This window comes from Stegostoma tigrinum, unplaced genomic scaffold (genome assembly GCF_030684315.1).
Source record: "Stegostoma tigrinum isolate sSteTig4 unplaced genomic scaffold, sSteTig4.hap1 scaffold_133, whole genome shotgun sequence".
NCBI classification, from domain to species: Eukaryota; Metazoa; Chordata; class Chondrichthyes; order Orectolobiformes; family Stegostomatidae; genus Stegostoma; species Stegostoma tigrinum.
This window is the reverse complement of record NW_026728080.1, coordinates 54,322-68,045: the sequence shown is the minus strand read 5'-3', so window position 1 is coordinate 68,045 and position 13,724 is coordinate 54,322.

Genomic DNA, 13,724 nt, shown 5'->3' with positions numbered 1-13,724 from the left:
TTCACCCTCATTTAAAATGAATTCAATATCCAACCATCTGTAAAACTAGCATATCCAAATTTTAATTTGAGTTCAGTGTTACACAAAGATATGACTTTTTTAAAAATTATGTTCGAGTCAACATTAACATTTCATTCCCTGACAGCGGGTGAACTTACTTTTAAACTCCAATTTTCCTTCGGTATTAATGGAGAGGTGAGCCTTTTTGCAAGCACCGAAAGGCTGCACCAGTTTATGCTAAAACTTACGGAACTGTAAGTTTCACAAATATGTTCCTATTAAACACTAATTCCGATTGAAGCTGTATGAAGCTAAATTCATTCAACTGGACAGCAAAAATGGTCAAGATTTTAAAAGCAAGCAACTATTTTGAAGTCACTCTTCGAACTAAATTCCATCTTGGTGTGTGAGAGTCCATAGGTTCCTCACTCTCAACGAACCATTCAACTGTCATGCAATTACTGAAACACACAGACAAAAAACATCAATGTTAACAGTCACTAAGATTTTGAGAGTGATTTGGAATTCGTACTCAATACCCCCTGGGGAAAATCTGTTCCAATCTGGATAGTACTCACTTATCACCATCCCACCTACCTTCCCTACCACCTCCTCCCCCTCCACACTATTTGTTTCTGAGCTCCCTTCCACCCTCCATTTCTCAGGAAGGGTCCTGACCCAAAACCCCAACTTTCTTGAGCCTCTGATGCTGCCTGCCCTGCTGTGTTCCTCCAGCTCCACAATGTGTTATCTCAGACACCAACATTGGCAGTTCTTACTATCTGGATAACTCATTCTCACCTTGTCACAAGTGATTTATACTCATTATCTTTTCAGATGACGCATGTACATGTATATACATAAATATACATATTGCACTTTTATGCCTGAACCACTAACCTAGAGGATATTTTAAAAGAGTCTCTTCATGTCTGCATGAAAGAGAAATCATCAAGGTCATAACTTTCATTTTAGGAATAACTCGAACATTCAAAGTACTCACAGTCAGTGTCCCATTTCCTTGACCAGTCAATTTGATGTGAATCTTTCTTCCAAGTGGAAACTATAACAGCAATTGTATTTGACAGTCAAACACTTAATTGCATCACCAATATTTCCTTGTCTGTTTGAAGCATAACATAATGAAATAATCTTGGACAGATTGGCCAACAGTGTAATTTAATGTGTGTTATGGCAACTCAAAATCACAACCATTGAAGTGAGCTTTAAAAAGCTGCTGTCATACAACAGAGCACTTTTTGAGATGCAGTGATGAACATACTTCCTGAGATGCAAATAATATATGCCAAATTAATTCCAAAGAATACCTTTACAATTAAAAAGAAGCTAAAAATCTCTTTACATTGCGAAGCTTGTCAGATTGCTATTAGTCAATGGAAATCGTTCAGAACAATTATTTATTCCCAGATGAAAAGGAAGTGTATACATTTCATGACAACAAAATGTGAGGCTGGATGAACACAGCAGGCCAAGCAGCATCTCAGGAGCACTTTTGTGCTCCTGAGATGCTGCTTGGCCTGCTGTGTTCATCCAGCCTCACATTTTGTTGTCTTGGATTCTCCAGCATCGGCAGTTCCCATTATCTCGTATACATTTCATTTTCACATCTTATCCAAGAGAGAAAAAAAAAACACCTTCATGAATGCATTGTCAAACAAGAAGACTCACAAAAAAAGTCATTTGGCCCATTGAATATTCCTCCATCATTCGGTGAGATCATGGTTGATCTCATTACATGTATCATGACACAGCATTTCCACCAAACCCTGCTTATAGCTAATACATTCCGATCCAAGTAACATCCTGGTAAATCTCTGTTTCTGGGCCATGCCTTGTCTTTCTAAATATTTTTTCAGTCATCAACAAATTTCGCCACAGCACATGCACCTCTTTCCTCCAAGTCATTAATAAACAAGCACAAGAGCTGTGGTTCCTTCAGCGCGACCTCATTTCTTACTGACAAGCCAACCCTGGCATCTCTGTCCATTTGTATCGGAGATAATAGGAACTGCAGATGCTTCAGAATCCAAGATAACAAAGTGTGGATCTGGATGAACACAGCAGGATGAACACACAGAAGTAGAAGGGTCTCGGCACAAAACGTCAGCTTTTACGCTCCTGAGATGCTGCTTGGCCTGCTGTGCTCATCCAGCTCCACACTTTGTTATCTCTGTTCATTTGCCTGTTCTTTCTATCGGACATGAATCATTGGCTATTTCGTTCCCAACACTTATCCCCTAACAACCACCTCTCTGTGATACCCAGAGTGATGTATCTGTCAATTTCAATCTGCACCACAAACTCATTCACTTTGTTTCATCCACTCCCTGCAATTCAATACAAGATCTTCAGTCTGGCATTTACAGCCACCCTTCTTATCTGCTGCAGCTGAAGTGAGACTCCTGACCATTTCCATACTTTTTGTCCTATTACTTGCTCTGGAAACTTTGCTGAGCACTTACCAGCTTCTAACTTTTTCCACAATTTTCCATGCAACTGAGCTCATTTTATTTTTTATTTTTCACTTTTTATTTTAACGCCCTAGCCCCAGGCCTAGCTCTGTATTTTGCCAGGAGACTTATCCCAATATGATTCTCGTCGAGCCGAGAACACCAGAACAACTCCCTCCTTCCCCATACCGATGCCAATGTCCCATGAATTCAAACACATTTCTGCCATGCCACCATTTGAACAATGTACATCTATAATTATGTTCACACCGTGCCAAATTGCTCAGATAATAATCCAGAGATTATTACCATTCTGGTTCTGCTTTCTCACCTCGGTGCTCATAATCCCTCAGGAGAACCTCTTTCCTCTTTCTTCCATATCAATGGTACCTGTGTGGACCATGATAGCTGGATTTCTACTCCTCCCACTTCAAGTTCCTTTGTAGCCGAGATGGAATATCCTGAACCTGGGCACCAGGCAGGCAACACTACTTTCGAGACTCTCGATCCTGGTCACAACGAACAGTGTTCATTCCCCTAACTATACTACCTCTGATTATAACTAGATTTCACTTTTTATTCCCGCTTCAATGTCCCCCTGTACCACAGTGCTACAGTCAGTTTACTCATCTTCCCTCTACCCTGCACTCTCATCCACACACGAAGAAAGAATCTCAAACCTGTTCGATAAGATCAAAGGCCAAGGTTCCTTCTGCACTACATCCTGAATCCTTCCACCTGCCCTGTTCTTTGTCATTGGCCACTGACCAAGTTTCAGCTAGTTAATCTAAGGTGTGTGACTGCCTCCTGAAGTACAGCATTCCCCGGTAACTGTCCCCCACATGATTTGTTGATTGGTAAAAACTGAGATTCCAGTTCATCAACCCTAAGCTGGAGTATGGGGCCTGACCACTCGCCCGTCATGTAGGTACAAATCATCATCTGGCCTGGCATCTCCATTTCAATTACTTCGATCTTAATTTGATTTGAAAACATTCTGGTCTTTTAGTTTGTAGCCTGGAAATATTTCTCCGATTTACTTTCAATCTGAAAGCTACCGATAATAGATTCTTAAACCAGTAGCGATCACCAACCAATGAAACTGGTTCACCCTCTCGGTCCCTGATTCTGGCTTCAATTCACCCTGTCTCAAAAAAAATGCTTACCAACTATCAGGCAAAAAAAGCAAGCAAATGGCACCTCTTACCCTCTGCACTGACCTTCCGCATTGCCACCAAGTTCCCCAAAATATATATTCACTTGGTGCATTTCACTCGAGATGTCATCTCTCCTTCCAGAACGTGCAAAGCATACTGATCCATAGCAATATACTACCTTCAAAACCTCAGCTCTTAGCTTATTACTTTTGAGTACATTCTCAATGCTTTCTCCAAGTCCAAACACAACACATTTACTGGTTTTCCTCTGTTAATTCTCCTCCCAAAACTTCCTCCAAAAACCCAAACAAATTAGCCAGACATAATTTCTCTTTCATCAGGCTATGGTGATTCTGTTTGATTAGATTCTGATTTTCCAAATGTTCTGCTACTATTTTCTTCATAGTTGATTGCCACATATTTCCAACAATAGATGTTAGGCTGGTTCGGTTGTAGTTATCTTCTTTTTGCCTCTCTCCTTTTTAAACAGGGATGTCACATCGGCAGTTTTCCAGCCCTCAGATGCTTCTCTGGAATCTAAACCTTTTTGGGAAATTACAATAAATGCATACACCGACTCTGAAGCTCATTGTTTAGAATCTTAGAAAGTAAACCATCACGGCAAAGAGTCTAATCTGCTTTCACTCCATCAGATTGTCTACTGCTACTTCTCTCATGGTACTGATGGTGTGGTAGTGATGTGTTTAATTCCTCCCTGTGTTCTTCAGTAATAAGGGGATCCTTGAAGTATCTTCCACTGCAAAGACTACCCTTTTCTCATTATCACTGATAATGGGAACTGCAGATGCTGGAGAATCCAAGATAACAAAGTGTGAAGCTGGATGAACACAGCAGGCCAAGCAGCATCTCAGGAGCACAAAAGCTGACGTTTCAGGCCTAGACCCTTTTCTCATTATCATTGTTTCTTGATTTAAAAATTAACCTGGCCGTTACAGCCTAGCATATGATTAATGGCATTACCTCTAAAACCTTCTTGGCTAAAGTGTTCAATAAATTGCTACAACCTGAAAGAAGTAATTCTTCCCTGAATTAATGGGCAACCAATTTGAAAATGTGGCCTCTGGTCATAAAATCTTTCACAAATGGGAGTAATCTCTACGGATATACACTATCAAGCCTCTTAAGAATCTTACATGTTGAAAAAATAAGATTGTTTTCAATCTTATAAACGCCAATGAACGTAGTCCCTGCCTGCCCAACTTTCCTAAGCATAGCAATCCCCTACGCCATTTCCGAAATCAACCCAGTCAACATGAGGTGGACGGCCTCCGCAGCATTCGCTCTGTGGCCGTACATGACTTGTAAGTTACCATCTTGCTGCTACAACTCTACTTCTATTAACGATGCAGTCCTCTGTCCATCCGAACATACTACCCTTGAACACACGGGCTCTTTTCCTTCGAGACACCTTACGAGCTGTACCTTATCAAATGCTTTGTTGAAATCTCAATGTACGACATCAACTGGTGGTCCTTCATCAGTAATGTTTGTTTCCTTCTCAAAGCACTGTAGCAAGTTTGTCAAGTATTATTTCCCCGTTATGAAAGGATGTTAACTCTGTAGGATGTTATAGCACACTCAGTACCCTGTTATTTCATCTTTCATTGCCGGCATGAACATCTGCCCAGGTTGACCTAAATTGGCAATACTTGCTTACTATTTTGTCGAAGTATCTTTGTAATAATGGTGTTATGTTCACCATCTTTCAATCCTCTGAGAATTTTCCACAATCTAAGGATTCTTGGAACATTATCATCAGTGCCTCCATTGTATCTGAAGCTGCGCTGTTCAACATGAGAGGATACAACTCATCACACCCCTTGGCTATTTTCTCTACTGATTGGAGTCATGTTTGGAATTCTGTGCAGTGACATTCACTTTTAACAGTTTGCTAAATACTACCAGGAACAGAAATTGTCATCCAGCTGCAACTAAACTAAAGCTTTCAGCACAGAAGGAAGTGTTTCAATTCATTATGAACCTAATAACTCCTGAAAAGGGAAATACAATTTGCCTCAGTCCATAAATGTTCTTCCTCCAACATCCTGTGATGCATCATCTGTATTTCTTCAAATTTACCACAGATTCTGTTTCAATCATCCTTTCAGCAATACGCATGACAACAATTCGGCATTTTTAGTCCCCCTGTAGCCTCCGTTGCACACGTGCATTGTTAGATGATTATTTATTTGCGTGCCTGCTTTTTTGCTCGAATGGATAAAGGTAAATTTCTGTTCTTTTGTCATCAGAGCTATTGCCTCCTCACTCTCATCTTCCTTGTTTTATCCTGTGCTGGAATATTTAATTTGTTGACATATCTGAAATATGTTGTTGAATGGATCGGGTTTTGTAACATTGCATCCCCCATAGACCATCTACCGATGCTGTTGCTTGTTCTAACAGTTATTATCTCGCAGAGTGGAAAATGCAGTTTGAAAGCAATGGAACATTATCGATGAGGAAGTTGATGCATAAATTGCTGCGATCTTCCAAACTACAAACTCACCTTCAATTCTTTCTCGGTCAGAGCATTATGCCGGCGCAAATGAATCGTGTTCTCAATGGGACTTCCAAAACCATGGAATTGAATTTGCATGTTGATTTCTTCTTCCCTCTTCAGAAATGCAAAGTAGTATCGTGATGAAGCTTCCAAGGCGATGATTGTGTCCTTCAATGAACGGAAAAGTGACTTTTAGATTCATGGAAATATTTCACTACTTCTATAGACATGAAAGGCAAACATTCTCCCTGCATATGACCCAGTCTCATTTTATCGTATCTTTCTCATTTTACATGCCACGGGATAATCATTGCAGTGTAACAGAAATGTTGATCATGGAAATTTATCACTGTTTTCATAAATAATGGCAAATTTTCAACATCTTGCAATTGTATGAAGGCTCAGTCTCATCACACCTCGCCTGCTGCACAAAGACATTCTTACACTGCTTTCAATGTTAGGGCTGAAACAAAACACAATCATGACACAAATGCATCAACACACCACTTTCAACAGGATCTGATATCCTTGCCAGGCACTGGAGGGGTTGCGGAGACTGGTGAGTGGATAAAGTCATTCCTCTGTTCAAGCAGGAAAACAGGGACTTTCCAGGAAACTACAGACTGGTGAGTGTCTCATGTCTCAAAAGTATGGGCTAATAAGGGACAGCCAGCATGGTATTATGCAAGGCAGGTTATGTCTTACCAAGTCAGTTGAAGTTTTCAAGGAGGTGACAAGGGTGATCAATTCGGGTAGAACAGTTGATAACATATACATGGATTTTACGAACGTTTTCAATAAGATCCCTCATGGTATGCTCATCCAGAAGATTAAGATCCATGAGATCCGTGGTGACTTGGCCTGCCCATATAAGGCAGACGGTAGCGGTGGAAGGCGAACAAAGAGAACACAGTATAGGGCTGGAGGAACACAGCAGGCCAGGCAGCATCAACAATGTCAGCTTTCCTGTTCCTCTGATGCTGCCTGACCTGCTGCGTTCCTCCAGCTCCACACTTGGTTAACTCTGATTCCAGCATCTGCAGTTCTTGCCGTCTCAGTGGTGGAAAGCTGTTTTTCTGGCTGCAGTTCAGTGACGAGTGGTGTTCCGCATCGATGTGATTTCTGCTGTTTGTGATATGGTTTGTGATATAGGTTCACCTGCACATCTGCCAATGTGGTATACTGCATCCACTGTACCCGGTGCGGCTTCCTCTACATTGGGGAAACCAAGCGGAGGCTTGGGGACCGCTTTGCAGAACACCTCCGCTCAGTTCGCAACAAACAACTGACCTCCCAGTCGCAAACCATTTCCACTCCCCCTCCCATTCTCTTGATGACATGTCCATCATGGGCCTCCTGCACTGCCACAATGATGCCACCCGAAGGTTGCAGGAACAGCAACTCATATTCCGCCTGGGAACCCTGCAGCCATATGGTATCAATGTGGACTTCACCAGTTTCAAAATCTCCCCTTCCCCTACTGCATCCCTAAACCAGCCCAGTTCATCCCCTCCCCCCACTGCACCACACAACCAGCCCAACTCTTCCCCCCAACCCACTGCATCCCAAAACCAGTCCAACCTGTCTCTGCCTCCCTAACCGGTTCTTCCTCTCACCCATCCCTTCCACCCACCCCAAGCCGCACCCCCAGCTACCTACTAACCTCATCCCACCTCCTTGACCTGTCCGTCTTCCCTGGACTGACCTGTCCCCTCCCTACCTCCCCACCTACACTCTCTCCACCTATCTTCTTTACTCTCCATCTTCGGTCCGCCTCCCCCTCTCTCCCTATTTATTCCAGTTCCCTCCCCCGATCCCCCTCTCTGATGAAGGGTCTAGGCCCGAAACGTCAGCTTTTGTGCTCCTGAGATGCTGCTTGGCCTGCTGTGTTCATCCAGCCTCTCATTTTATTATCTTAACAAAGTGTGGAGCTGGATGAACACAACAGGCCAAGCAGCATCTCAGGAGCACAAAAGCTGACGTTTCGGGCCCAGACCCTGTATCACAGACGGGGATGGGGTGGGGGAACTGGAATAAATAGGGCGAGAGGGGGAGGCGGACCCAAGATGGAGAGAAAACAAGCTTCAAAATCTCCCCTTCCCCCACTGGATCCCAAAACCAGCTCAGCTCGTCCCCTCCCCCAACTGCATCCCAAACCTCTTCTTCCTCTCACCCATCCCTCTGTCCCACCTCAAGCCACACCTCCATTTCCTACCTCGACCTCATCCTGCCTCCTTGACCTATCCATCTTCCCTGGACTGACCTATCCTCTCCCGACCTCACCTATACTCTCCTCTCTACCCATCTTGTTTTCTCTCCTTCTTCGGTCCGCCTCTCCCTCTCTCCCTATTTATTCCAGTTCCCTCTCCCCATCCCCATCTCCGATGAAGGGTCTGGGCCCGAAACGTCAGCTTTTTGCTCCTGAGATGCTGCTTGGCCTGCTGTGTTCATCCAGCTCCACACTTTGTTCACGTGGATTGTCCAGCGTCTGCAGTTCCCCTTATCTCTCCTCCTCCTCCTCCTCCTCAACTCCTCCATTGCCACCCAGCCCACTCCTCCTCCTTCCACTCCACCCTCCTCCTACTCCGTGATAACAAAGGAGGAGCAAGAGGAGGGTTGGGGGAGAAGGAGGGTGGGGGGGGAATGAGGAGGAGGGTAGGGGGTGGAAGGAGGAGGGTGGTAGGGGGAAGGAGGAGGGTTGGGGGGAAAGGAGGAGGAGGAGGGTGGGGGGGGAATGAGGAGGGTGGTGGGGGGAAGGAGGAGGGTTGGGGGGAAAGGAGGAGGAGGAGGGTGGGGAGGAGGAGGGTGGGGAGGAGGAGGAGGGTGGGGAGGAGAAGGAGGAGGGTAGGGGTGGAAGGAGGAGGGGGGTAGGGGGTGGAAGGAGGAGGAGGGTAGGGGGTGGAAGGAGGATGAGGGTAGGGGGTGGAAGGAGGAGGAGGGTGGGGGGAAGGAGGAGGGTGGTCGGGGAAAGGGGGGTTGGGGGGGAAAGGAGGGGGTTTGGGGGGAGAAAGGAGGAGGGTTGGGGGGAGAAATGAGGGGGGTTGGGGGGAGGGTGGGGGCAAAGGAGGTTGTGGAGGAGGGTGGTGGGGAAAGGAAGAGGAGGTTGGGGGGTGGAAGGAAGAGGAGGGCGGGGGGTGGAAGGAGGGGGAGGATAGGGGGTGGAAGGAGAAAGAGGGTGGGGGGTGGAAGGAGGAGGAGAGTGGGGGGTGGTAGGAGGAGGAGAGTGGGGGGGTGGAAGGAGGAGGAGAGTGGGGGGGTGGAAGGAGGAGGAGAGTGGGGGGGTGGAAGGAGGAGGAGGGTGCGGAGGTGGAAGGAGGAGGAGGGTGCGGGGGTGGAAGGAGGGGGGTGTTGGGGCGGGAAGGAAGAGGAGTGTAGGGGGGGATGGAGGAAGAGGGTCGGGGGGGAGAAGGAGGAGGGTGGGTGGGGAGGAGGAGGAGGGTGGGGTGGTAGAGAGTGGGTCAGGACTGCAGGGGCCAGTCGCTGTGACCAGGTCAGGACAGAGGAGGCAAGTCACTGTGAGCGGGTCGAGACAGCGGGGGCAAGTCGCTGTTAGGGGGTCAGGAGTGCGGGGGCCAGTCGCTGTGAGCACGTCAGGGCTGCAGGGGGCAAAGTCGCAGTGAGCACGTCAGGGCTACAGGGGGCAAAGTCCCTGTGAGCACGTCAGGGCTGCGGGGGCAAAGTCGCTGAGAGCACGTCAGGGCTGCAGGGGGCAAGTCCCTGTGAACAGGAAAGGGCTGCGGGGGCCAGTCCCTGTGAGCGGGCGAGGGCTGCGGTGGCAAATAGCTGTCAGGGGGTCAGGGCTGCGGGGGCCAGTCCCTGTGAGCGGGTGAGGGCTGCGGTGGCAAATAGCTGTCAGCGGGACAGGGCTGCGGGGGACAGTCCCTGTGAGCGGGTCAGGGCTGCGGGGGCCAGTCCATGTCAGCGGGACAGGGCTGCGGGGGACAGTGCCTGTGATCGTGTCATGGCTGCGGGGACCAGTCCTTGTGAGCGGGTCAGGGCTGCGGGGGCCAGTCCCTGTGAGCGGGTGAGGGCTGCGGTGGCAAATAGCTGTCAGCGGGACAGGGCTGCGGGGGACAGTCCCTGTGAGCGGGCGATGGCTGCGGGGGCCAGTCCCTGTGAGCGGGCGAGGGCTGCGGGGGCAAATAGCTGTCAGCGGGACGGGGCTGCGGGGGCCATTCCCTGTGAGCGGGTGAGGGCTGCGGTGGCAAATAGCTGTCAGGGGGCCAGGGCCGCGGAGGCCAGTCCCTGTGAGCGGGCCAGGGCCGCGGGGGCCAATCCCTGTGAGCAGGCCGGGGCTGCGGGGGCCAGTCCCTGTGAGCGGGACAGGGCTGCAGGGGCCAGTCCCTGTGAGCGGGCCAGGGCTGCGGGGGCCAGTCCCTGTGAGCGGGCCAGGGCTGCGGGGGCCAGTCCATGTCAGCGGGACAGGGCTGCGGGGGCCAGTCCATGTCAGCGGGAGAGGGCTGCGGGGGCCAGTCCCTGTGAGCGGGCGAGGGCTGCGGTGGCAAATAGCTGTCAGCGGGACGAGGCTGCGGGGGCCATTCCCTGTGAGCACGTGAGGGCTGCGGTGGCAAATAGCTGTCAGCGGGACAGGGATGCGGGGGACAGTCCCAGTGAGCGGGCGAGGGCTGCGGGGGCCAGTCCCTGTGAGCGGGCGAGGGCTGCGGTGGAAAATAGCTATCAGCGGGACGGGGCTGCGGGGGCCATTCCCTGTGAGCGGGTGAGGGCTGCGGTGGCAAATAGCTGTCAGCGGGACTGGGCAGAGGGGGAAGATACCTGTGAGCGGGTCAGGGCTGCGGGGGCCAGTCCCTGTGAGCGGGCAGGGCTGCGCGGGCCAGTCCATGTGAGCGGGTCAGGGCTGCGGGGGCCACTCCCTGTGGCGGGACAGGGCTGCGGGGGCCAGTCCATGTCAGCGGGACAGGGCTGCGGGGGACAGTGCCTGTGATCGTGTCATGGCTGCGGGGGCCAGTCCCTGTGAGCGGGTGAGGGCTGCGGTGGCAAATAGCGGTCAGGGGGTCACGGCTGCGGGGGCCAGTCCCTGTGAGCGGGTCAGGGCTGCGGGTACCAGTCCCTGTGAGCGGGTCAGGGCTGTGGGGACCAGTCCCTGTGAGCCGGTCAGGGCTGCGGGGACCAGTCCCTGTGAGCCGGTCAGGGATGCGGGGACCAGTCCCAGTGAGCCGGTCAGGGCTGCGGGGACCAGTCCCTCTGAGCGGGTCAGGGCTGCGGGGACCAGTCCCTGTGAGCGGGTCAGGGCTGCGGGGACCAGTCCCTGTCAGGGGGTCAGGGCTGCGGGGACCAGTCCCTGCCAGGGGGTCAGGGCAGCGGGGGCCAGTCCATGTCAGCGGGACAGGGCTGCGGGGGACAGTGCCTGTGATCGTGTCATGGCTGCGGGGGGCAGTCCCTGTGAGCGGGTGAGGGCTGCGGTGGCAAATAGCTGTCAGCGGGTCAGGGCTGCGGTGGCCAGTCCCTGTGAGCGGGTCAGGGCTGCGGGGGCCAGTCGCTGTGAGCGGGTCAGGGCTGCGGGGACCAGTCCCTGTGAGCCGGTCAGGGCTGCGGGGACCAGTCCCTGTGAGCCGGTCAGGGGTGCGGGGACCAGTCCCTGTGAGCCGGTCAGGGCTGCGGGGACCAGTCCCTGTGAGCGGGTCAGGGCTGCGGGGACCAGTCACTGTGAGCGGGTCAGGGCTGCGGGGACCAGTCCCTGCCAGGGGGTCAGGGCTGCGGGGACCAGTCCCTGTGAGCGGGTCAGGGCTGCGGGGGCCAGTCCCTGTGAGCGGGTCAGGGCTGCGGGGGCCAGTCCCTGTGAGCGGGTCAGGGCTGCGGGGGACAGTCCCTGTGAGCGGGTCAGGGCTGCGGGGGACAGTCCCTGTCAGCGGGTCAGGGCTGCGGTGGCAAATAGCTTTCAGAGGGTCAGGGCTGCGGGGGCCAGTCCCTGTGAGCGGGTCAGGGCTGCGGGGGCCGTTCCAGTGGCGGGACAGGGTTGCGGGGGCCAGTCCCAGTGGCGGGACAGGGCTGCGGGGGCCAGTCCCAGTGGCGGGACAGGGCTGCGGGGGCCAGTCCATGGCAGAGGGACAAGGCTGCGGGGGCCAGTCCCTGTGAGCGGGTGAGGGCTGCGGTGGCAAATAGCTGTCAGGGGGTCAGGGCTGCGGGGGCCAGTCCCTGTGAGCGGGTCAGGGCTGCGGGGACCAGTCCCTGTGAGCGGGTCAGGGCTGCGGGGACCAGTCCATGTGAGCGGGTCAGGGCTGCGGGGGCCAGTCCCTGTGAGCGGGTCAGGGCTGCGGGGACCAGTCCCTGTGAGCGGGTCAGGGCTGGGGGGGCCAGTCCCTGTCAGGGGGTCAGGGCTGCGGGGACCAGTCGCTGTGAGCGGGTCAGGGCTGCGGGGGCCAGTCCCTGTGAGCGGGTCAGGGCTGCGGGGGCCAGTCCCTGTGAGCGGGACAGGGCTGCGGGGGCCAGTCCCTGTGAGCGGGTCAGGGCTGCGGTGGCAAATAGCTGTCAGAGGGTCAGGGCTGCGGGGGCCAGTCCATGTCAGCGGGACAGGGCTGCGGGGGACAGTGCCTGTGATCGTGTCATGGCTGCGGGGGCCAGTCCCTGTGAGCGGGTGAGGGCTGTGGTGGCAAATAGCTGTCAGGGGGTCAGGGCTGCGGGGGCCAGTCCCTGTGAGCGGGCCAGGGCCGCGGGGGCCGGTCCCTGTGAGCGGGCCAGGGCCGCGGGGTCCGGTCCCGGTGAGCGGGTCAGGGCTGCGGTGGCAAATAGCTGTCAGCGGGACTGGACAGCGGGGGCCAGTCCCTGTGGCGGGACAGGGCTGGGGGGGCCAGTCCCTGTGAGCGGGTCAGGGCTGCGGGGGCCAGTCCCTGTGAGCGGGTCAGGGCTGCAGGGGCCGGTCCCTGTGAGCGGGCCTGGGCAGCAGGGGCCGGTCCCTTTGAGCGGGCCTGGGCTGCTGGGGCCGGTCCCTGTGAGCGGGTCAGAGCTGCGGGGGCCAGGGCTGCGGGGGCCAGTCCCTGTGAGCGGGTCAGGGCTGCGGGGGCCAGTCCCTGTAAGCGGGTCAGGGCCGCGGGGGCCAGTCCCTGTGAGCGGGTCAGGGCAGCGGGGGCCAGTCCCTGTGAGCGGGCCAGGGCCGCGGGGGCCTGTCCCTGTGAGCGGGCCAGGGCTGCGGGGTCCGGTCCCTGAGAGCGGGCCAGGGCTGCGGGGGCCGGTCCCTGTGAGCGGGCCAGGGCTGCGGGGGCCGGTCCCTGTGAGCGGGCCAGGGCTGCGGGGGCCGGTCCCTGTGAGCGGGCCAGGGCTGCGGGGGCCGGTCCCTGTGAGCGGGCCAGGGCTGCGGGGGCCTGTCCCTGTGAGCGGGCCAGGGCTGCAGGGTCCGGTCCCTGAGAGCGGGCCAGGGCTGCGGGGGCCGGTCCCTGTGAGCGGGCCAGGGCTGCGGGTGCCGGTCCCTGTGAGCGGGCCAGGGCTGCGGGGGCCGGTGCCTGTGAGCGGGCCAGGGCTGCGGGGGCCGGTCCCTGTGAGAAGGCCAGGGCTGCGGGGGCCGGTCCCTGTGAGCGGGCCAGGGCTGCGGGGGCCGGTCCCTCTGAGCGGGCCAGGGCTGCG